The following is a 22,811-nucleotide window of genomic DNA, read 5'->3' as shown; positions in this document are numbered from 1 at the left end:
TTGCACTTCTCTTATTGGTGTTAGACATGACGTTTCATTTCAAGGAAGAGCAATATAATAACATAGTGGTTAAAAACATGCTTGGATGAGTTAATAAAATGCAGGTCTGACACTTAGAGCTTTTTGACTTTGGGTAATTTGCTTAAACTTTTTTTTAGCCTTCATTCCATATTTGTAATAGAGCCCAGGGATAATACTTTCCTACCAGGATTGGTTGAGAATTAATAAGGTAATAAACAGAACCACTGAAAATATCTGGCACTACAGTTTCAGAACTGAGTAAAGAGTGTTGGATTGTTGCTTTATTATTTTCACTCATCTTACTTATTTTTTTTTTCTCTGCTGAGACAAAATACCAGGCACCCATGTTTAAAGGAAGGAAAGTTTAGTATAATTTAACTCACAGTCTGTAGAGGTTTCAGTTTGTAGTTGGCTGGCTCTACAGCAGAGTGGCATGGCGGAGGAGAAACAGTTCATGGTGGGCAGAAGGCAGCCAGGCAGCAGGTAGTGAAGTAAAAAACAAGTTACCACAGCATCCCTGTCTGTGTCCCTTATATTTTACCCAAGCTCCCAGCTTTAGCACAGGTAGCACTCTCAGCCCAGATGGACCCTTCCCATTATCCACACCCAGAAAGCTAAATCAATCAGTGGCCTCATTTAGTCATCAATGAATCCCAGCTCTGCACACTGTGGACCCAGCCACCTCTGAAAAGTTCCACCTATAGCTTCATAAAGATTTGGGGAGACATCTAGATACAACCCCTAAAATCACATCAACCATGAAAAAATACAAGAGAAACTACAGGAAAATATAGAATAAACAGTTCTTAACCTTTTATGATCAGAAACATGTTATTGGAAACTGGCAAAAAGTATATTTGATTACTATGGATCATAGCAGGCAAATTAGGTAATATCTGTGTACTTTTTTAATACTTAAATCAGTCTCTTCATATAATTTGTATTATACAGCAAAATACAATTTTAATTAAAATAAGAATAAAACTATTCTAGAAGGTAGCAGACCTGATAGAAATATGTACTTTGCTAATTGTTATATCAGTTCAAAATTACATATATCAGAGTAAGAAATATTCAGATGTATGAAAATAATTATTGGCTTCTGAACAATTAATGTCTTGAGCACTTTGTTTCCTTAGATTTCCATGTGGTGAATATTCTCTAAGGACATATTTTTATCACTTATGCAGACTCCATCAAATCTATGTTCCCAATGTTTATGATTTGTTTTATATTAACAATGACAACTCATTTCATTTTAGTTTTTGTCACATTGTAAAGAAATAATTTCATTGAGGAAAATCAGGAGTCTGTTAAAAATATTGTAGATATTCATTCAAAGTATATTTCCCATTATGATTTGAATGTCTCTGCAAGAGGTCATTTTTGTTAATGATTTTATGCTCCCTGACTCATCATTTCTGTTCTGATAAGTTGATAAAAATGCCTATGAAAAAATGCATAACTTTTGAGGAATAGAGGAATTTAGAATAAAGTATCCCTATTAAAATGTGATATTAAAAATGTGCCTCGGGGGAAAATAGATCTTTCTAGTCAGCAATATCACTTTCATTAAGAGAATAAGAAAGGCTATTGGAAAGTACTCTACATAGTACTACACTTTTTGGTATTATGTGCACAGTCTCAATACATTACTGGGTAATTTATTCTTCTTAGGAAAATTATCTGGCCTTTTCTACTGTTCCCTGATGAAATGGATTTAATATAAAAGACCTGTATTCTTTCCTTAAATCCTTCCCAGAATTATTCTTATAAAAATCATGTTCAGGATTCTATTTTTATATTCATCACTATATATTCATCACAGAATGAGAATTAGAAGTATTAGTCTTTGAGATTAAACTACTTAGCTTAATGAGTCTTACATTTGGAAATCTGGCTGCAAGCCAAATGCAGTTTGAAGTGCATCTGATGAGCTTCACTAGGCCGTCAGGCCCATTGTCCATCATGACTGTTAGATACATCACTCATCTCTCATTGAAGGAGAACATCGATATATTTTCTCATAACTTAATATCAGTGTCAAGGTAGAAGCAGCCTCAATTGATGACCTAATGAATGAAAATAAATGACTTTAGAAATATATAAATTATCAGCAATATATTCACATCTGATACGTCCAATGAAAGCTTCAGATTTGTGCCATGGGCACTGAAAGGTTTAATAATGACAGCACTTCCAAACATACGTTAAATGTGTGCATATATGCATGTGTTTGTTGTATTACATGTATGTGAAGTTTCTTTGCTTTGTTTACAGTGACAAACACATGATTACTTTTTACTTATTGTTCTTTCTCTTGAGTCAGTGGATCCATGTTCTGTCTTCAATCTATACATTCTTCTAACAATGTACTTTTGATTGTACTTTCACTTACAAATGCTGATCTATGTTTCCTTTCTTTTCAGAATTTGGATAGGCTTGTTTTGCTGCTTCAGCCAAAAGAGCACATCAGAAGGAATTCTGTGTGTTCTAATAGGCTGAAATCATAAGAAGTAAAATGGATTCCTTCATAATTAGCAGGATAATTACAATTGAAGCCCTCACAGGCCATGTAAGCAGGAAAAACAAACAAACAAACAAACAAAAAAAACCACTTCTCTTATTGGAAGCAAATGGAAAGACCATACAGAATTCTGAGATTTTATTGGTGAGGAGCTGCTTGCCCTGCCTCCAACTGCCTCAGGGGCCTGTGTTTACCATATCAGGCACAAAATGATGAAAGTTACATGAGTGTTCTTAAATCAGAGCTGCCCAGCCAAGCCCTTTGCATGGGACTGACAAAACCCACAAGAGATATTATAATGATTATTTATATTACTTAAATTTCAGAATAATTTGTTAGACAACAATAGATAACCCAAACTAAGATACAGGCCTATCGAACATGGAATGTAAACACTAGGAAAATTTATGTGCCTGTCATGTTAGAGCAGTTTTTAGTACTTTACAGTTCAGGCCATGTGAAGATATTACATGCAAACTGAAAACAAGTTTCTGTAGTTTGGACAATGCCTACCATTTAAGAAAGGGTCGTTGGAGCTTCTGAAGGAAATAATTTTTCCTACCTGGGAATAGCTAACTCAAGTTGCATTTTTAAACAACTTTGTATGCTACTTGGATATCAGATAAATTCACTGTCTAAATTCTCTATGATAGATTGCAATACTCTAGAGATCTTTGAAAAATCCCATTAGAATAATCACAGTAGGTTTTGGAATGGAGTAATACCTTCTCTAGAAAATCTTTATTTTCTTTATGAAAAATAGTTCCCAAGTTGCTATTGATATCCAGAGATATGTAGTGGCCAGCCAAATTGAGTGTCTGTCACAAGCTGGATGTTCAGTAGCCACTGAGCCATAAATTTAAATAGTAGAACAACAACTACTCCCTCACCCTGTAACTATGATTTAATGAGAACTGTGGAAAATATTCAAAAATTATTTACAGATACTTTGGGCATGATATGATGGAGTCACGCTGAAGTGATATAACACCAATTTAAACCTTTCTTGGGGCATATCCTTGGAGTGCAGTGAGGAAGGGAGAGTCCCCCAAAGGGCTGAAAGCTGTAAGGCAGAGGATTGATGATTGGTGGTAAGGTGATCTACAGAAGAAGTATATCTGTATGTCAGTGAAAGTCCAAGTGACTCAGAACATGAGACTGTATTCCACTGCATTCTCTGCAAAGGACATTCTTCAGGGTTTTAGGGACCACCGAAGATAGTGTACAAGGTCAAAAATATTTTTGCAAAATATCAAGATTTTCACTTACATTCTTTCATGAGTATACAGCAGTTTCCAGAGTCTATATGATATGCAATATTTTAATATGCTGTACAATCAGATATGAGGCTATAGTTTTCTAATAACCCAAACATTAAAAATTTTTGCAAGATATATAAGATATCATAATTTCTATTATTTTATTTTTCACATGTATTGTGCTAATATAAAATGTAATTGTTGTCATATTTAAATGAATAAACAAAATATAGTTCATTTATAAATTTTCACTTTAAATACACTAAATATCAAGATATAATTTATACAAATAAAGCTCTGAAGTTTGAGTTTTTAAGAGATCGAAGGCATGTTGAGACAAAAATATGAAAAATACTATCATAATTTATTGCTTACTTTATTAATGCCTTCTAGTCCTCTTTATTAAGCTGTTGACCACTAAATTAAATTCTGTTATTCTAAGCACTTCTTCAATAAGTCAAGGTCAGTTGAATCCAGATCTTGATGATTAAAGACTTGCCATTTCTTTTTCTTTTATTTTGATTACTGTACAAGTGAAAAGAGTTCTTCCTTATTTCACCAGGTTTTACCTTGGTGAAAATTCTTTATCACTCTTCTCGCAGTCTGATCATGACTGGGAATCACTGGTAATTAATTATTTATCATAGTCACCAAATAATGATACACCCACCCTACATGTGTATGGTCTAGGTCACATTTGTACACTTTTTTTTTTAACGAATCAAGCATTCTCGGATACAAAGACCGCAGTAAAGTCATATTGGCTATATTAGGTTGGAGTCATTAGTGTTCCCAGACTTCACAATCTAATCAACAAGATAGTAGTAGGACCCAAAGTCTTGATTCTTTCCTTTTTGTTCCAGGAAGCTGCTGGAACACCTGCTCACTTGTTTTTGCCTTCCAGCTCTTACTTTCTGCTGGACACTGCAATCTACTTTAAATAACCACAATTCAGGGTTGGGCAAAGTGTCTGAGAGATGTTTATATAAATGTAGATCTCACAGTATTGTTCTTCCATTTATGTGTCTCTCTTTACACCCCTGCCCTAGGTCTACTTTTAGATAACGTCAGCATCCTGAAACAGATTAATATTTTGAATAGCATTTATACTAGTTATCTACGAGGAGCTCATTTCAGTGTAAGGTAAATCACCGTTATCAAATTTTAAAAATCACTTGATTTTTAAAAATTAATTTTATGTCATTTCTGGACTAAAAAGTACTAGCAAATAAGATACTGTGTTGTCTTAAAAATCTACAATCAAATAGAAAGTATAACTTAACATCATTTTTGATCATGTATTTATGTTTTATTTTGATAACTCCTTCTCTGCACATTCTTACTGAAAATACCTCTATGACCATGATTTTAAAAGAACGGATTTATATGTCATCTGTGGGTTAAAAAAGCACCAAGACCTGGGCGTGGTGGCTCACGCCTGTAATCCCAGCACTCGGGAGGCTGAGGCAGGAGGATCCTTGTGAGTTTGAGACCAGCCTGGGTTACAAAGTGAGCTCAAGGCCAGCTTGAACTGTACAGAGAGACCCTGTCTCAAAAAGACAAAAAAAAAAATTGTAACCAAATAGAAAAACATGTTAATATCTTATTAATCATTTTTATTTTCATATATTTATGTTTTATTTTGATATTCCTTTTTAAAATGTACACACATTATTATTTGAGATAGGAATATACTTCCATGATGAAATTAATCATGGATAATAACTCTTTCAGAAAAATAACAAATAAGGTAACTGCAAATATTTTACTTATGTTTAATTATTTTAATACCAACATACCACTAATTATTTGGATTGCGATCGTTTTATCAACTTGGTGAAGAGGTATTTTTCAGATGTGAATAATATATCTGTAAACTTCAGGTACACTACTGCCCATGCTACAGGAAAAGCACACCAATCGGCCAATGACCTGAAGAGCTATGACTTAGATTTGGGGAAGAACAAGGAATTTTGCCTTAGAGTTACAGCACAGGCCTTCTGCCTGAATTTCAGCTTCATGGTCTGCAGTTCAGGCTTCCACTCTGTCAGCAACTATAGTGATGTGAGCCTATACTTTAAGAGTTCTCCCCCAATATAGTCTGCTTTTTTTTTTTTTTTTACTTTGAACAACCCTGACTGCTATAAGAACACTAGATGACTCATACTAACTTTCAGAAATTGATATACTAATCCATATTTTGACAAATTTTATACTACTTTATCCTCATTCCAAAAATGCCTTCGCAGCTTCTCCGTTGATGTTATTTTCAGTGTTGCAATTACTTGCAGTGAACTGTTTTGTTTTGTTTTGCTTTGATTTGTTTTGTTTTGAGGCAGATCTCATTGTGGAGTCTTGGCTGGCCTTGAACTATGTAGCCCAGGCTGGCCTGGACCTCACTCTTAGCAATGTTTCTGCCTCAGCCTCCTGAGTGCTGGGATTATACCTGTGCATCAACACACCCATTTTAAATTTTCATGTAAAATGTTAAATGAATTTTTGTAAACACAGGCAAAGAAGTTATATAAATAAAAATATCAAATGGTTTAGCACTTATTGATATCCTTTTTAGCTTCCATTTATTATAATGAAACAATTTCAAAAATATTCATTTATTATTTTGCATTTAAATAATTTATATTAAAAGAAATCAAAGAATTAAAGATTATTTCCATGAATGTTAAAGAATTACTAAGAAATACATATTTGGGACTGAAGGGGTGTAACTCAGAGGTATAGTTGTGCCAAGCAAGTGTGAGGCCCTGGGCTCAATCTTCAGCACGTCCAAAATATTCATAAAAGTTAAAGAAGCAAACACACTGGTTAGTAAATGTTTACAAAGGTTTCAAATTATCTGGGAAATTGTTTTCTTTTTGTTTTTTTAATTCCTAACTCAGCATCTTCCAGGACCCCAGTATTCTTTTACATATCAAATGACACAAAAATCAAAGATGAATACATTAATTCAATGGTCTGTCATTTCTTTCTCAACCTGTTTTAAAAAGAAGCAGCTTGTTGTTAGTCCAAGGAAGAGATCCCATAGCATCTGAATATCTGGGTCCCTCCAATGAGTTAATTGTGAGAGTATCCATGTTTTGGGATGTGGAGGACCCTGCAGCCATGTGTCCATTAAGCCCCAACTCTCCGGGCTGGTACAAATGATGGCTCTGCAGTGTGAGCAGCATAGAAATGGGGAAGGCACAGCATTTGCTCTTGGGAGCTTTTCACAAAGCCCATTACCTGGGATGTTCCTTCCAATGTGAGTCATAGGATGGCAGGGCGTCCTGATCTTTCATTTCCCATCAAAGGAAAGAAGATTCAGAGCCATTCTTTACTGCTTGAATGCATTATGACACAAATGTGCCATTGTCAGAGAAAAGCAACCAGGAAATAAGCTCAGCTGAGCCAAGTATGCAGAGAGTGTTTAGCAGGGAATCAGTGGCCAGAAATGCCAAGGAAATAGCTGAGCTGTGGGCACAGCTAATCATCATCCAAGTGTAATTATGGCTGGTTTCATAGAAAATGGAGGACATATTTTACCACTTTGCCCTTGTTTTCGTTCTGTCAAATTTCTTGCAGAAGTTAACTCACCAGAGCTACAAAAAAGCCTTCAAGAAATCTGAGATCAATTCTACTTATAGTTTATAAAACAATATTAGCATTTCTATGGTGCTTTTCGATAATAGCCATTTTATAATTGTTGCCTCCAATAAATGACATAAAATAAGGAAAAAGGAGGTTGGCTTTTCATTTTATATTTCTGAACCATTCCATGAGACCTGTAGAATGTGGCCATCTTCCCATTCTGCAATCTGACACAGCGTAACTCCAACTCAGGTAGGAATGACAGGCTCTAAAAGGTTATGTAATGTCGGGACACCAAGAAATAATTTTTCTCAAGCATGTCCCACCTGCTGCCCATGGACCACACGTGGTCCGGGATCGCTAGTAATGTGGCCCAATAAGGCCTTTTAACACAGAAGCGCAGTGCTTGCAAATGAACTCTTAGATGATAATAAAGTCACTGTGTAAGGCAGGGCACAGTGGTAACTCTGCCTCTTGTGCCTGTCATACAATCAAATCAAAACAATATATATCAGAGGTCTTGTCATTAAATAAGGTAGTGAATAAAACACAGATGATTCTCTTCTTGCCCTCTTTTTAAAAGTGGTCTTTAATTTTTTAAAGAAAGTATTGTTAGGGGTATGCATTAACCATATTATGTATTTTATGTGGTCCAGACAACTCCTCTTAGTACAGTTCAGGCAAGCCAAAATGTTGACACCTGTGTTCTAAATGCTAACATTATGTTCCCCAAGAAAACCTCTTTCAGGAGCATGTGGGTGGTGGGTGTAAATAAGTAGGCTGCAGTAGAAAAATATGAAACAGTCATGAGCAGATGTACAATACTCCAGGGATTCTCAGACTCATTGGAGAAGTCTGCAATGGATTGTAATTATACAGAGAGGTGTGCAGTTACGTGGACCAACAGAATCTATGAATGCCAGTCAGTGCGATCTCAATTGACTCATAGTTGGAAGACTATGGGGACTTTTAAATATTTTCATATTAATGAAATTCGTACATATTTACTTTTTCCCACTACTTTATTCAGATGATATTGAGAGAACATTCCCTGAATTATCTTGTAACTTAATATTACTTATCATTTACATATTAACCAAGTATTATGTACTTAATTAAATAATATGACAGTTGAATTATTTATGTTTATTTTCCTCACTATTAGTAGTGTTCACATTTCTTTCTATTTTTCTATACATATAAAGAGTTATCTATAAACACACAGTGAAATAAAGAATATTTCTGAAAAAATACTTATAATTATGACTTTGAATATGTTATATTTTGGAGGAGTGGAATGGGAAAATAATAAAAATCAGTATCCTGTATTTACATTACAGCTATTATTCCACATGATTAAGCTTTCCATTTTCTTTCCCCAAATCTTGACATTGGGCTGAGACAGATGTTACCCTCATTTTATTAAGAGGAAGCATAGAGTAGTAGGATTGGTCATCCTGGGCAAGAAAGTTACTGAGGAAATGGAGGTCTTAAAACCGGAGTATTGTAGAATGAGTATTTATTGATTCATTCAAAAAATATTGGGTACCTATTACCACAGAATGTATTTCTAATACCATTCTAGATGGTAGTCTGCCCATAGTAAGTGAGTTCGACTGGAATTCTGCTTTCATGAATATAATATTTTGCTAAGTGAAACAGACATTAAATGAATGGATAGCTAAAACACATAGTTCCAGAGACAGTAACATATGCTCTGGAGAGAAAGGAAGCATCTTTAGGGGATATTGTGAGTATGAGAGAGTTTTAAGACCTCCATTGCCTCAGTAACTTTCTCACCCAGGATGACCAATCCTGCTATTCTATGCCTCCTCTTAATAAAATGAGGATAACTTCTGTCTCAGCCCAATGTCAAGATTTGGGGAAAGAAAATGGAAAGCTTAATCATGTGGAATAATAGGGAGAAATAGTGAGTATGTGGGAATGTGTGCATGGGGGGAGGATTTTGAATGGGTTGCTGCAGAGTTATCAGTGAAGAAGACTCGAGAGACTTGAGGAGGGAATTATGTGGGTATAAGGAAGAACATTGCAGCCAGAAGGATGAGCAGCGCCCAGCCTCAGGCCGGCCTGCTATGTGAGATGAATAGGAAGAAAACTACACTAGAAAGGAGAGTAGGCTGAGAAGACGTGAAGTCACAAGGATGTGTATAAGCAATCATTATTTCCTTTTATTTCCAACCTCGCGATGACTGTTGTTTTCAAGATGGCATTTTCTTTGTCTTTACAGAAGGAATTTCACTGGGAAGAAGTAAAGTTGATTTTAATCCCAGAAATTCTGAGAGAAAGAGCTGAGCAAAGACATAACAATGACATTAGCAGCAACAACAATAATACCATTTGGAACTGCTTTGAGGTGTGATGAGAGGGAAACCAGGAACCTAAGCCATCAGGTGCCATTAGGCAATGGATTAGAGCTTCATTTTGCAAACTACAAGTGACTCTGGCTTTCCGGAAGAGCTGGTGCTGAGCAAAGTGGAGCATTGTGTCTTTTCCTCAATCCAGAGTGTAACCTTGTATCTGTAGTAGCTCAGTTCTAAGTAGACAGTAAACTGGGGGAGTAACCAAGCGGGCCCATATGTTCCCAAATAGCTGATGCTACGGGGGAAAATATCAATTTAAAATGTAATCGTTTCCAGATAGTTGTTCATGAGTGTGTTCTCACTATCTGTTTCACTAGTGTTGTAGTGTGGCCTTAGTAGGAAGAGTCCCAACTCACTGGTGCCCATAAACTTGTACTTTATGAAGCTCATGGCTGTTTCTGGTACATGCTAGAGTTTGAGAACATTAACTGACTTCCAGAAAACCAAGTGCTTACTTATAAGGCATTTATGAATCTCCAGACACATTTAAGCATTTTTCCTCAGGCCCTTATGCTGGCCCATACATCCTTCAGTTGCTCAAGACCACACCTATCTCATTGGCGTTGATTTATTTTTTATCATTAAAATGATTCCTATATATTTTGATTAAAAACTTATTCAGTGTTCTCTGTATTATTATAATACCAAATGCAATAAAATACTATATAAAAAGTTCTTATTCTGCACTGTATGGGAAACAATATACTATAATTTGGATCTCAAATATCCCCCAAGGCCCCATGAGTTGAAGGCTGGCCCTCAGACTGGGGAGCTACTGGAAGGTGATGGAATCTTCAGGAGGTGAGAAGTTAGGTTATTTGGGGAGGTGCTTGATGGTGGTATTGGGACTGTGGCTGTCTCCTATTGCTCATTTTTGTCTTCCCAGCCACTATGTTGTGAACAGGACTCCTGTGCCATATATTCCAGAAAATTAGACCTAACTAGAAAATAACCTTCAGCATTATTTTTTCCAGGATGCTTATATATAAATCCTATCCCTGAAATAAGCTCCAGTTAAGATCATCATCTAGACAGACACATTGACTGTGACCACTGCGATATAAAGTGGGTGTATTGACTTGTAAAACAATAATATTAATATAAATAAGCAGCGAGATGTATCCAGACCCACAACTGTGTGCCAACACCACCATCAGAAAGCTTGCTTCCTGTGGGCAGCCAGCATGAGCAGGGACAAACAGCAAGATCCACCCCTTCACACCTGCCACCACAAGACAGCTTGCTTTCCATAGGTAATCAATGCAGGCAGGGAGAAAAGCCAGATATGTCCCATGTGCCCACAGGCTGCAATTGGAGACACTTGCTTCCTTTGGTCAGCTTCATAGTGGCAGAAGACAGCAAAAGTCAGCAAGGGAAGCAAAGGACAAGCCTCCTTCTGTCCCTTATATTGTATACAGGCTACCTAACCTAGGGCAGGAGTAGCACTCAGAACCTTAATCCTAGCATTAAACTTTAAACCAGTCACAAACTCTAGATTCAGTCAATTCTGAAAATCCTGCCTCTCTCTGATGAATGAATCTTTGGAGGGACATCTAGACACAAGCTATAACAATGCCTGTGTCAACAGATGAACTCTGGACTTACTACTGAGTAAACCAGTCAGAGTACAGATACAACACATAGTACAACTGGGCTAACCTTGAACTGTAGGCTCTGAAATCCTGAGCCAAACTAAATTTTCTTCTTTTCAAACTGATTATCTCAGATGTTTTGTCATATTTGAGTGGAAACCAATCTAACATGTAGAGACCAAGGGAAAAAGTGTACATATTCTGTGAATTGCAGTTTTTAAAAATTATTTTTGGTCTATGATTAGTTAAATCCAATCTGGTCCATAGGATGCAGAATGTGTAGATTCAGAGGGCTAGCTATACTTTTCTTTGTATTATTGTTGAATAAAGTTCAAAAAAGTAAGTGATTACTGGCTGGTGATATTTGGCAGTGATTAGCAACTGTCATTTTAGAAAGCTAAGCACATGGTAGCAGAAGGAATTCTGTAGAGAGAACATCCGGGGGAAGGGAGAGGCATGGTTTGAGCTATCTTAGGAAGACAGTTCCGAAGTGCTCTGAACTGAGAGAAAAGTCATGTAGAAACTGGACTCTCAGGAAGAGAATGAAGTATGAGAGCCTGGAAGTACCGAGGCTAGGTAACCTTGAAAGCAGTACTGGCACAGACTGTCGTGCCAGATAGTCAATGCTGAGGTTGAAGGGGACAGAGCTTACATTCTGGCCATTTTGGCTTAATTCCTGGCTCTCACAGAAGTATGACCAGAGCACATTATCTAGTCATTCTGGATCTCATGTACCTTTTATAGCTAAGAGTATGTACACTACCTAATAATAGAAGGTAGCGTTTATTGAGCATCTCTTTTAAACTTCATTGTGTTTATATTCCCCCATTTTAGGGCACAAAGAAACTCACTGACTTGCCTAGAACCAAAGAGGAAGAATGTGAGAGAAAAACTGAGTGGAACCATCATCCCTGCAACCTGAGGTATTAGACTACCTCACTTCCTTTGGGGTCTGCAGAGATTTGATGAGATTTGCACATAAACACAAGTAAGTGATTCTATGAGGGTAACAATTTTCCTAGGACCAAGTTGGTTTCACTATGGGTAAAAGATAATACAAGAAGGTTGGAAAGAACTTTGGGTTGAACATGAAATCTCTCCTTGTTTCTATTGCCTTCATTTTGGCCGAGGGAAATATATTCTCCTATCGCTGTTTTATCTGCCCAATAGACTGTTATCATCTGAAATTAACCATAGACCTAATTCTGCAAAGAAAATTGCTGTTTCAGAATCAATGGCCTTAATCAGGTTGTTAATGGTATTGTTTTAAACAACATAGGATTAACTTTTGGCAAAAAAATGTCTGTGGCTTCCTTCCCCTGTGCTTCTTGCAGGATGCTAAAAAGGGAGAGGGCACAGCCTCCAGGTCTTTCATGCTTCTGAAAATGGAATTCTCCACCCTGTTGCTTCATTTCACAAGAATACTTTTCCAGAGTGTTCTGGCGAGCTCCTGATGTTAAGACAATGCAAACGCTCCTGGCTTACTCTGCAGGAATAACATTTGTTGAAAGAGAGCAAAAGCAGGCACATCATACCAGAGCTTTATCTCCTGGGCTGCTCAGGATGAATGACTCACAGGGTGAGAAACACTTGCCTGGTCTAGAGATCTGCAAGATGAATACTGAACAAAAAACCAAGATAATACACTGTATCTTCACTTTGGGGAGTAAGATTCTCCTGACATGGTTTGGACAGCCTTTCTTGATCCACCTTAGGTTTTCTGACATGGATCCTCTAAATTTGACTTGTAAAATAAAGACATAAATAAGAGAAAAATAAATACAAGTTAGTAAGAATGTGCCCTGTACACAGATAAGGCAGTAGCAGGCAGATAGTAACTCAAAGGGACTGTTAGAAATGAGCTTATATAACATGTAGTAAAAGAACTTTTTTTTTTTTTTTTCAGAAAAGTGACAACACAAAAGAAAAGGACTCAGAAATTCTGAGACAGTGAATTGTGGGGAAGTAGCTAAATGTGGAAAAGTATGAGAAAAGTAGAGTTGACTTAGGAAATTTGTATGTAGATTCTTTCTGTGGAGGCTCCTGGCTGATGAGGGTACAGACTTGCCTACTGTGATTAAGAATTAGGTCATTTGTAGGAGGAGGAGGAAGGTAGAAAGATTTTCTTGCGTGTATTTCCTATCATTTGCCTTCAGTTCAAGATAACTCTCTATGAAAGTGGCAGGAAGGGCAACTTCTCCCAGTTGACTGTACTGATGATCTTCCGGTGCCACAGACCTGCCTTTAGTAGCAGGAAAAGGGACAGGAGCAATAATGAATCTGTCAATAGGCTCACAGTCACTAACTGGACTTGATTTAAAGCTACACCTGTGTTCTCCATTTCATCAGTGGTTCCATTTTAACAGCGTGGCTTTGGTTTGATTTTCTACTTCATATTCCAGTAGTTTGTGGTTAGGGAACACAATGAGGATCTGTCCTGCCTACTGTAGGGTTTGGTCAAGTCCTGCATGCATGTGTCTTTGTGCAAAGTGAAAAGTTATCAGAATTGTTTACCCTCAGAAAGATATATTAAAGAAATATTGAAGACTTAAGCTGCAGAACCCAGGTTGGATCTAATTTAAAAATAGCATCTTTGCAGGTGTAAACCTTTTAAAATGAACTCATTAAGTGTGTCCAAGTCCAGTATGACTGGTGTTCTTATAAGAGGAAAATCTGGACATCGATGTTGTAACCCCTCCCAAAAAAAGGCCCCTTGAGATGAAAAACAGGGCAAGATGTTGTCTTTTCTAAAGAAGCACTTTTTATTTTAGCTGGCCCAGTGACACAGTGCAGATGGAATTTGCAAAGCTGTGCAATTGAGTCAGAATTTTGACTGATTTTTATAGTTCATTTATGATTAGTTCATTGATCATTAAGTACATAGTGATGAGAAACAGAAACAAGGTGGGCCTTTGTTCCCCTTTGCTTGAGGTCAGAGGCATTTCACAGCGGATGGTTAGCCAATTCATAGCCCTTGGTCTGCCAATTCCAGGAACATTTGTCTCTCATAAAGGGAACAATGGTTGACACAGCATCATTTGTCTCTTACAAGGAGAACAAAGGTTGACACAGCAAACAGGTTTTTGGGGTGGGGGGAAAGGACGCATACAGAACAGCATGACAGGGTCAGTTAATCTATAACTGTGTGGTTGGTGCTTGGTTACTAGGGCGATAAGCATAGAGCATAACGATGGACACAGACAGAGAGGAGACTGGTGTTAAAATGGATGCAGCTGTAAACCAAGGACCACTTGGCCTTAGGAAAATACTTACCGAGAGATTTCAGGTGGAGCACGGCCCTGCCAGCACTTATGGCATGAAGAACAATGAAAAAACAAATTTCCGTTGTTTAAAACCACCCAGTTTGTAGTACTGGGTAGACTTCAAACACAGGATCCCATCCTAAAATGAACAGGGAAGCTGGAGCTTGTAACTCTCAGCGAATGAATGCTTGCCTTTTATGTGCTTCACAATCTCTTTTAGATGATAGGGTGACAACAGGAAGGAAAAGGTTCTTCTGGAATGTCCTTGGACAGCCTTTCTCATCTCACAGTGGTCAGTGAGTGTTGTTGGACTGCTGAGTCTCAGCACATCATCCAGCCCAGAAGTAATATCCCAGCATGAGTGTAACCTTTCTGAGCAAAGAGGTTGCTAGTGGTCATATTCAAGGCTACAGGCCATTTCTCTGCAGGCTCCTTGGTGTGGTTCAGTCCTTGTCTAGAGGACCTGTGTTTACAGAAGTCCAGAAAGGCAGCCTAGCCAGTTACCTTGACAACCCAATGATGCAGTGTTTTAAATTACTCTCTGGCTGCAGGTCTACTGTGATTCTCAATACTGCTGGCTCCTCCCAGCCTGGGTGGCACACAGCTAAAGCAAAAACAGTACAGCTCACTTTTAATGATTCCCTTAGTGGCATCTGTAGGATGCATTTATGTTAGCAATGAGAGGTGAGTCTGATTGTCCCTGAGCTGCATGGAATTGCTGCCCAAGGGACTCAAGCCTGTTGCTAGTAAATCAGCTTTTCCTGTGGGCTAACCCGGTTTGGCTTAGCTCAGTAAGGATTTCCTCATCCTCCTTTGGTTTGAATTCCCTGCAGTAGCTCAGCAACAATGAACGTGACTCTCAATCAAATGGATTTCTGGGAACTACCCACCCTGAGCTGGACCCAGAGCGTATCAGAGAATTTCATCCTATGGGACTTCCTAACAAAACAATTTCTGTATCTTCATTATTTTTTTCCCTAAAAATCTTTAAGGATTTAAAAGTCTGTTTTTAAAAAGAAGTTTACTGGAGCAAATCAACCTCTGTACACAAATACTCAGCTTCACTGAGCTTTCTAGTCCTTGTGAAAACTACCCAAGGGCAATATCCTGATTAGGAAGAGCAGAGAAGACAGAAGCTTTCTCCATGAAGAGAGGCAGCTTCACTTGTGCTGTGACATCGGTCTGCCATGGGTGCATGTTCATCTGTGTGTGAGAGGGGTTTGATTTGCTTGTCTTTTTCAATGAGTAAGTGGTCATTCATTTCCTAATAGCAGGCAAGAGAGAGGACAAGCGGCAAGATTCCATGCCCTGTGCCTCTCTAGTGCTGGCTGGCATCAGTGTCAGCTGCAGTAAATTCAGCAGACTGAGCTAGAGAAGCCAATGCCAGGGCCTCTTTCCCTAGGGTTTATGTGAGGTCATAGCCAAGAGATCTTCCATATTGCAGAGTAATTTTGTAAGGATTCTTTTATCTGCTCAGATGGGCAAGGAGTCCTGATGAGCTCTGACTTCCAGTCCAGATGTCTGGGGTCGGAGTCTCACTACTGCCTTTGAAAACCATTCTCAGTGTCAAACCTGGAGAATTCCCAGAGAAAATTTCCTGGATGCTGGAAGGAAGGGACATGCCAATTGGTTGAAAATCCTCTCAAACATATGGAGACTAATTTCCAATGCTGAGCCAACTTTATGATGTCACTGGCCTCCCACTGCTTCCTGTCCTTCTACCCTTTTGGTTATGCCTTTCAAATTGTGTTTTGCCATCTGGATAGTACTGGGGGTCTATCCAGAGAGAAGGCAGCAGAGAAGGCTGCTGGATCTAGAGGAGCCTTGCATGGATAATGGAGATATGTGTTAGTGGTAGGGACATAGCTGTAGTCTCTCCATTGATGCTTTAGTGTCTTACTTTTTGGATAACATAGCTGATGGATCGATAAGTATACAATGAGCCTGTTTCATTTGACTGAGGATAAACCTAGACATCAAGATATAATTTAATGTTGGAAAAACATTTACATCAGGATGACACAAGTTGCGGCCACTTTTGTATTTCTGTGATCATAAAGTTACTGTACATATGTTGTGCATCATCTAGAGATTCACCTTAAAATTTAGTCCTCCTGTATAACTTTAGTAATTATTTTGCATTTTCAATGATGGTCTCTCTGAGCCAAGCAATGGCAAATGACATAGCATTTTGAAAAGGAAGATTGCACAGTGGTTCAAATTACAGAGAGCACAAGAGAAATGAATCACTATGGGTCTCATAGAACACAGCCATGCTGAAATTTAAAGAATTTGTGCTGTGGCAGTCAGTGCCACATTCATATTGGGAGCAGATGCATTATCAGCTTCCATTCTTTTTGCACAGACCAGCTTGCAACCATTCATCAGCAAAAAGCGCAGCATTTTCTGTTGATTTTAGCAGTAAGTGGATTAGATAGCTATTTAATTCAGGTTTCAATAACACCGCAATGTGAAACTTATCTTCAACTGAACAAACAAGACAATTTAGTGTTATCAGGGGACATCTTATTAAAATTTGCATCCCAGGATTGACAAAGTTTTGGATTTTATGAAGCTTAATTATCTTGAAACAGCAAACAAAGCTTTAAACTTACACTATATTTTGGACAACTTATTTATATGAAAGACATTTATACTTAGGTTCACTTTTTTCATATTCAAATAGCACAGATAACATATACCAACATTGAAGGTCTGTTGAATTCCTTTAAAAGAAGTTGTGGTGGACAGCCTCCAAAGTATTTCTAAATAAGTCAAAATTTCTGGTATCTATACTTGTGTATACCCACTCACACTTTGTCTAGTGGAGGTCTATATGGGCAATAGAATACTGCAGAAGAGGTGGATGTCACTTTTGATGTTGTAGCAAAGTATAATGAATGAGCCTCCCTCTCTCTCTCTCTCTCTCTCTGCACATGTATATGTGCGTGTGCATGCATGCGTGCATGTGTGTGTGTGTGTATTCTGAGAAACCAACTGCCATATTACATCAGTTAAGGTTCACTAGAAGGACAGATTTAATATAAAGTATGCATGAATATAAAGGACTTACAAGGTAAGCTTACATGGCTACCTTCAGAATCAGGTGTGGAAAAATACAAAGGGTTGCTTGAAAGCTGGGGAGTCTGAGGAATTCAGTCAACATTCAAAGGCCTGGAGCTCACTGCAGAGTCCTATGTAAGCATGTATAGGGAAGCTGCAGGATCTGTGTTGAAGAGCCTATTTTAGAAGCCTGGAGACAGATATCCCAAGGTGATGGCAAAGACTGGAGCTTCTCCAAAGAAGTAGAGCAAGGATTTCTTTTTTCTCTTTTATTACATCGAGGCAACAAGTCAACTGGTTGGTGCCACCCACACCAAGGGTGGTCTTTCCTCTTCAGTAAGTCAGTCATCCAGACACACACAGAACTGTGCTAAACCCATCTTCTAGGCATTATTATATATATCGTGAATATCTATCTGGCCATCCTGTGAAGAGGCCTGGCAGGAAACTGAGGTCTCCTACCATTAGTTACAAGACTGTACAATTTTGGAAAAAGATCCTCCAATCCCTGCAATCAGATGAATACAGTCGTTGGCTAAGACCTGAAGTGTAATGTGAGAGGTGCTAAATCAGAACCACCTGGGTAAGCCACCAGGCTTCTTGGTACACAGAAACTGTGTAATGTTTGTTATTTTAAGCATCAGTGTCAGAGTATCCATGCAGCAGTGGATATCTGATTCAGTAGCACTGGCTCAGTGCATAACCAATGACTGAAAACTATCAAACACCCCTTTCTCATTGACTCCAGCATGTTCAGTGCTTAGCCAAGGGAACTGACTTGAAAATTAGCATGAATATTTTTAATGCTATCAGGTGTGCCTCAGCATGAATTAGTGACATTGACATGCTATTGATAGGTTCTTTTAAAATCGATATTGGTGCAGATTCAACATTTAAGCTTGTTGTGTCTCATTTTTTTACATAATCACTCCATTTAGAACTCATCTTGTTGATATATGAATGTCCAGTACTTGTATTTTTTCAGTTCTTTTCTAATTCTTATATAATTTACAGAGTAAGATTGCAAATTTTATACTCACTTTAATTGGAATGTGCAGAGTACATGTAGGCCTGTATTTTTCCCTAAGGAATCTTGTTTTCCTGCTGCTGGTTACCTGGAACAAACAAAGTGAAATAATTGAGAGGTGAATTTCATACTTCAGTTAAAATATAATGCAATTTGCAATTTAAAAATTGCTTTCAACTCAGTCCTTTAAGAAAAAAGTAAACATTGTTTATCTCATTGTTTGTCAGCTTCTTGCTTAGCACCTAGTTTCATTTCAATACCTTCTCTGGTATGAATTATGAATGGGGAGAATTATGACCTCAGGATGAGAGCAAAGTCTGAGTCTGTTAGGTAAATGGTGGTGACCCATTAAAGGAACATAGCCTAAATTTAGGGTTCTGAATGGAAATTCCTTGAGTAACTCCAAAGGAGAGTGTGACTCAAGTGTATCTAGCTGCGTTTTTATAGATGGCTTAAACTGAGTAAGGAGAACAAGGGATCAGTGTAGCAAGACTAGCAGAGTAGCAGTGACTACATGGCCACAGCAGCAGCTAATGCTGTACTATTTTTAGGTACACTGGGACCTAGCAGAGCAGGTGGTGCAGGTGTGCCACATCCCAGCAGACCAGATGTTGTTTCTCAAGCCCAGGAAGCTGAGAACAGGAGCTTGGGCAGCTGGGGACAGATGTGTCCTTGAACTCTGGCTTCTTGGCCTCTTCATTAGTGCCCTCTCTCCCTTATGCTTCTGCAGCTGTATTCTGCTGTTGTTCTCCTTCCCTATTTTGCTCAGTGCATGTTGAGCCCTGAGGGTGGCTTAGACCCAAAATCCTCTCCCATGGGCAAAAGGAAGCCTCCTAGGTCCTGTGTGTGACCCCTAGCTGGATACCAGCTGGGCCATGCCCTCTCCTGCCCTCCATACTAATTTTCCTCATTGCTTTTTTCTATGGTCCCAGCTAGGTTCTCAGGTGCACCTTACCCTATCCATCCTACTTGGAGATATGGGTAGCCCAGGGGCGCTAAAACTCAGGCACAACTTAGTCAAGCAACCTGTTCGATTGGGAGTTGTTGCAAACAAGGAAAGTGTTGCAAACAAGGACAGCTAGTAGATAGTTTCTTCTCTAGTTTGGCAAGGACTCATCTCTCCTTAGTTTGAACACTGATGATCTAATATATATACTCACTCTAAGCTGTATCCCAGAAAGGAACAAGTCACGTCATACAGTTTATTGTAGCCAGGGTTTGCAATGAAAACAATTTAATGCAGGACACATAATTTATAGATCTATTTTATAATAATTACTCAAAGATTCAAATATAAAGTAGTGCAGGAAATCTGTCCACATACTAAAGAATCCAGCTGAGGGTCCAGATCCCACAGCAATGTCCTGCATGAGTCCAGATGAAGACCTAGAGCCTATGACAGTGTCTCAGGCAAGTCTGTCTCATGGATCTGTGCTGGGAAGGCCCAAAGGTCACTGGTGGAAGCTAGAAAGTGTGTCCGTCGGGATGAATGATCTGTGCGAATAGACTGAGGGATCTGCACTGAAGCCAGGAAGCGATGCTCAAAGAAAGCACCAGAGCTCCCTTGAAAAGTATCACAGCCATCCTCACCAACAATGAGGTCCTGAGCTCCTCCAGTGGCGAGAACATCTGAGTTCATATGAGGAAGCCAGCTGGCAAGTTCCTCCAGGCGAACCAGTGGCAACCAAAAAACCAACAACACCCCGCCACTTCCTCTCCAGTTCCCTTTTTACATTGTGCCAACCATCCTCAGGTGGGCTATCTGTACCCCACACTGCTTCAGTTCAGCTGGTTGACTTGCTTCTCTGGCTAGACTCTAGCTGAAAGGAACATTTTCTTTATCTGGTGGATGATGAAAGTGAGTAGAATCCTCCAGTAAAGACAAAAGTGACTTAGAATATTAGTAACGTTCTATGTCTTTAAAAATTGTTATGTTGAGTGTCAAAAGCCAAATATAACCTCAATCATTTCCTATCCATTTTTTCTGAAATAAACCTTAATTTCTTATGTATATGGTTGCCTCAGACCAAGTTGGGTGAATATTATGAACTGAAAAATACAAAAGAAAAATTCTCATTTATAATTTTCAAAATATTACACCCATATATCTGTTTCTGTTCTCATTTTTACCACTAGTTTTTCAGTCATATATTATAATCTGCAAAATGGAAACAGTGCCATTTGACGTTAGCTCTTTTTGATCAGCCTCTAATTGCTTCAAAAGACTTTGTGGAGCTCCCCACTGTACTTTCTACCACACGAGTCATCCAGAGCATCATAGAGCTGTGATGTCAATGTGTCAAGCTAGAGGAGCTTGTAAGTAGCTCAACAATCCTCAGCTGGGCAGCTGGGAGGGCCTACATAAGGTATGTAGTAGTTTAGGAGTACAGGATGGCATGTCTGTCATTGGGATACTGTTTTAAGACACTCAATGAGACTGTGGCCTGGTGACTACATTTCTTCTGTGTCTAGGCTCATTTCTCCTGGATCATCTTTGGGGGAATGAGGTGGACCCAGCTAAGCCAATCAGAAACATTGCAGAGAGTCCCTGTAGTGTCTGTGACTTGCTTTTCCCCTGCAGGCATTCCACTGCAGAGCCAGCCACCATCACACAGCCAAGTGACTTCACCCTCACCAATCCCCTAGTGAAGGTGACCTTATTGCAGTGCTTTATTTTAAGTCAACCCTGCTTAACTTCCAGATGTAGCTAGATTTCTTCCTCCTGCTTTCGTTTTAAGTCAAACTACAGAAAACACTGTTTGGAAAAGAGCCTTGATCGTCTCTTTCATTTCCCTTCCATATCAGGAGCTGCAGCTGCAGCCCAGGTCAGGCTTCTTTAGTCTTTCTCTATCTGAGTTCTAGCCCTCAGGCAATGTACTGCCATGCCTACAAGCATTTGTCTTTCCTTCTTTGTAGGTAACTGTATTTAGGCTGGCTCCAACTTTCACTTAAAGGCAACATTTGGGGAACTGATTCTCTAAAGAAAATGTTAATATTTGTTTGTCATTTCCAGGGCTGTCTTTTTCTAGGTCTATGGAATTGGTCTTGGTAGCCAAAAGTGATTGGCCACTTACTGTATTGGACATTGTGACCTTTAATTGTAATTGCCAACTGTACTGAATTGAAAAATGCCAGAAGATGACTAAAGTACATTCTTGGTGTGTCTGTGGAGCACCGTCGGTGATGAGGCCATGGAAGCCAGAAAACTGAGTGGGGAGAACCCACCCTTGCTCTGGTGACATTGTCCAATAGGCTTATAGCCTTGAGGAAAGAAATAGGAAAGAAAAAGTCAGCTTGCATTTAAAAGGCCCTATTGCTGTTCAGTGTGTGTGTCTTTTGCTTCTGTTGTCACTGTGAGCATCAAACTCCAGCGGCTTCAGTTTTTCAACATAGACTTATACTAAAGACTCTCCATGCAGCTTCCAGGCCTACTTGTCTCAAACCCGTCCTGCATCTTTGATCGATCTTCTTTTGCACATTCCAACTTTTTGACACCAGAAGTAAAGTACCAGTAGCTGTGCCTATATCTGGATTAGAAGCTTTAGAACTAGACTGTGGGAGTAGTTTGGAAAAGGCTGGAGAATCTACCTGAAGAGAGCCTAGAATCCTGTAAACAGAGCTTACTGGGAAATTCTGGCTGGAACTCAGAAGATGGAAATGCTGGTAAGAATGTTGACAGCAAAGCCCGGGCTCAGGAAATTTCAGATGAGAATAAAGAATCTATTGGGAATTGGTCTAGAAGCCATTCATGTTATACTTCTGCTCCAGAAGGACCATGTAGGATACTGGATCCCTGGGATTCATTTCACTTTGTTCAGCCATCCAGGCATACATGGGCTGTTTTATCCTTGGTCTCCAGGAGCCAGACTCTTTTCCTCCTGGTGGCAGACCTAGGCGTCTATCTAATGCTGCCTTTCAGGCATGCATATTTTAAGAAGTATGGGATCAGGGTGGTTTCTACTCAAACTTCAAATGAAGACCCGGAAGGCCACGCAGTGTGCTCCTGAGAAGAGGGTGGCTGAAGCTATCAGGAAGAAAACAGACAGTATACACTGGGGGTTTAGTTTGCTGCATACATATTTATAATTATCAT

The 22,811-nt window shown here is 38.9% G+C and overlaps 1 long non-coding RNA gene across 1 annotated transcript; it reads right to left on the bottom strand.

Moving 5' to 3' along the window:
* Positions 1 to 316: 316 nt before the first annotated feature.
* LOC134472049 (uncharacterized) lies at positions 317 to 15,265 on the bottom strand. Its single transcript, XR_010041874.1, has 3 exons — positions 14,639 to 15,265; positions 1,908 to 2,093; positions 317 to 439 (listed from the first exon to the last, which is right to left on the bottom strand). It is a non-coding gene; the product is annotated as an uncharacterized LOC134472049 (long non-coding RNA).
* Positions 15,266 to 22,811: the final 7,546 nt, after the last annotated feature.

The sequence above is a fragment of the Cavia porcellus genome, unplaced genomic scaffold (assembly GCF_034190915.1).
Source record: "Cavia porcellus strain 051 isolate PalLab524CR breed Dunkin Hartley unplaced genomic scaffold, mCavPor4.1 scaffold_21, whole genome shotgun sequence".
NCBI lineage: Eukaryota > Metazoa > Chordata > Mammalia > Rodentia > Caviidae > Cavia > Cavia porcellus.
This window is presented reverse-complemented; position numbering and strand designations above follow the sequence as displayed.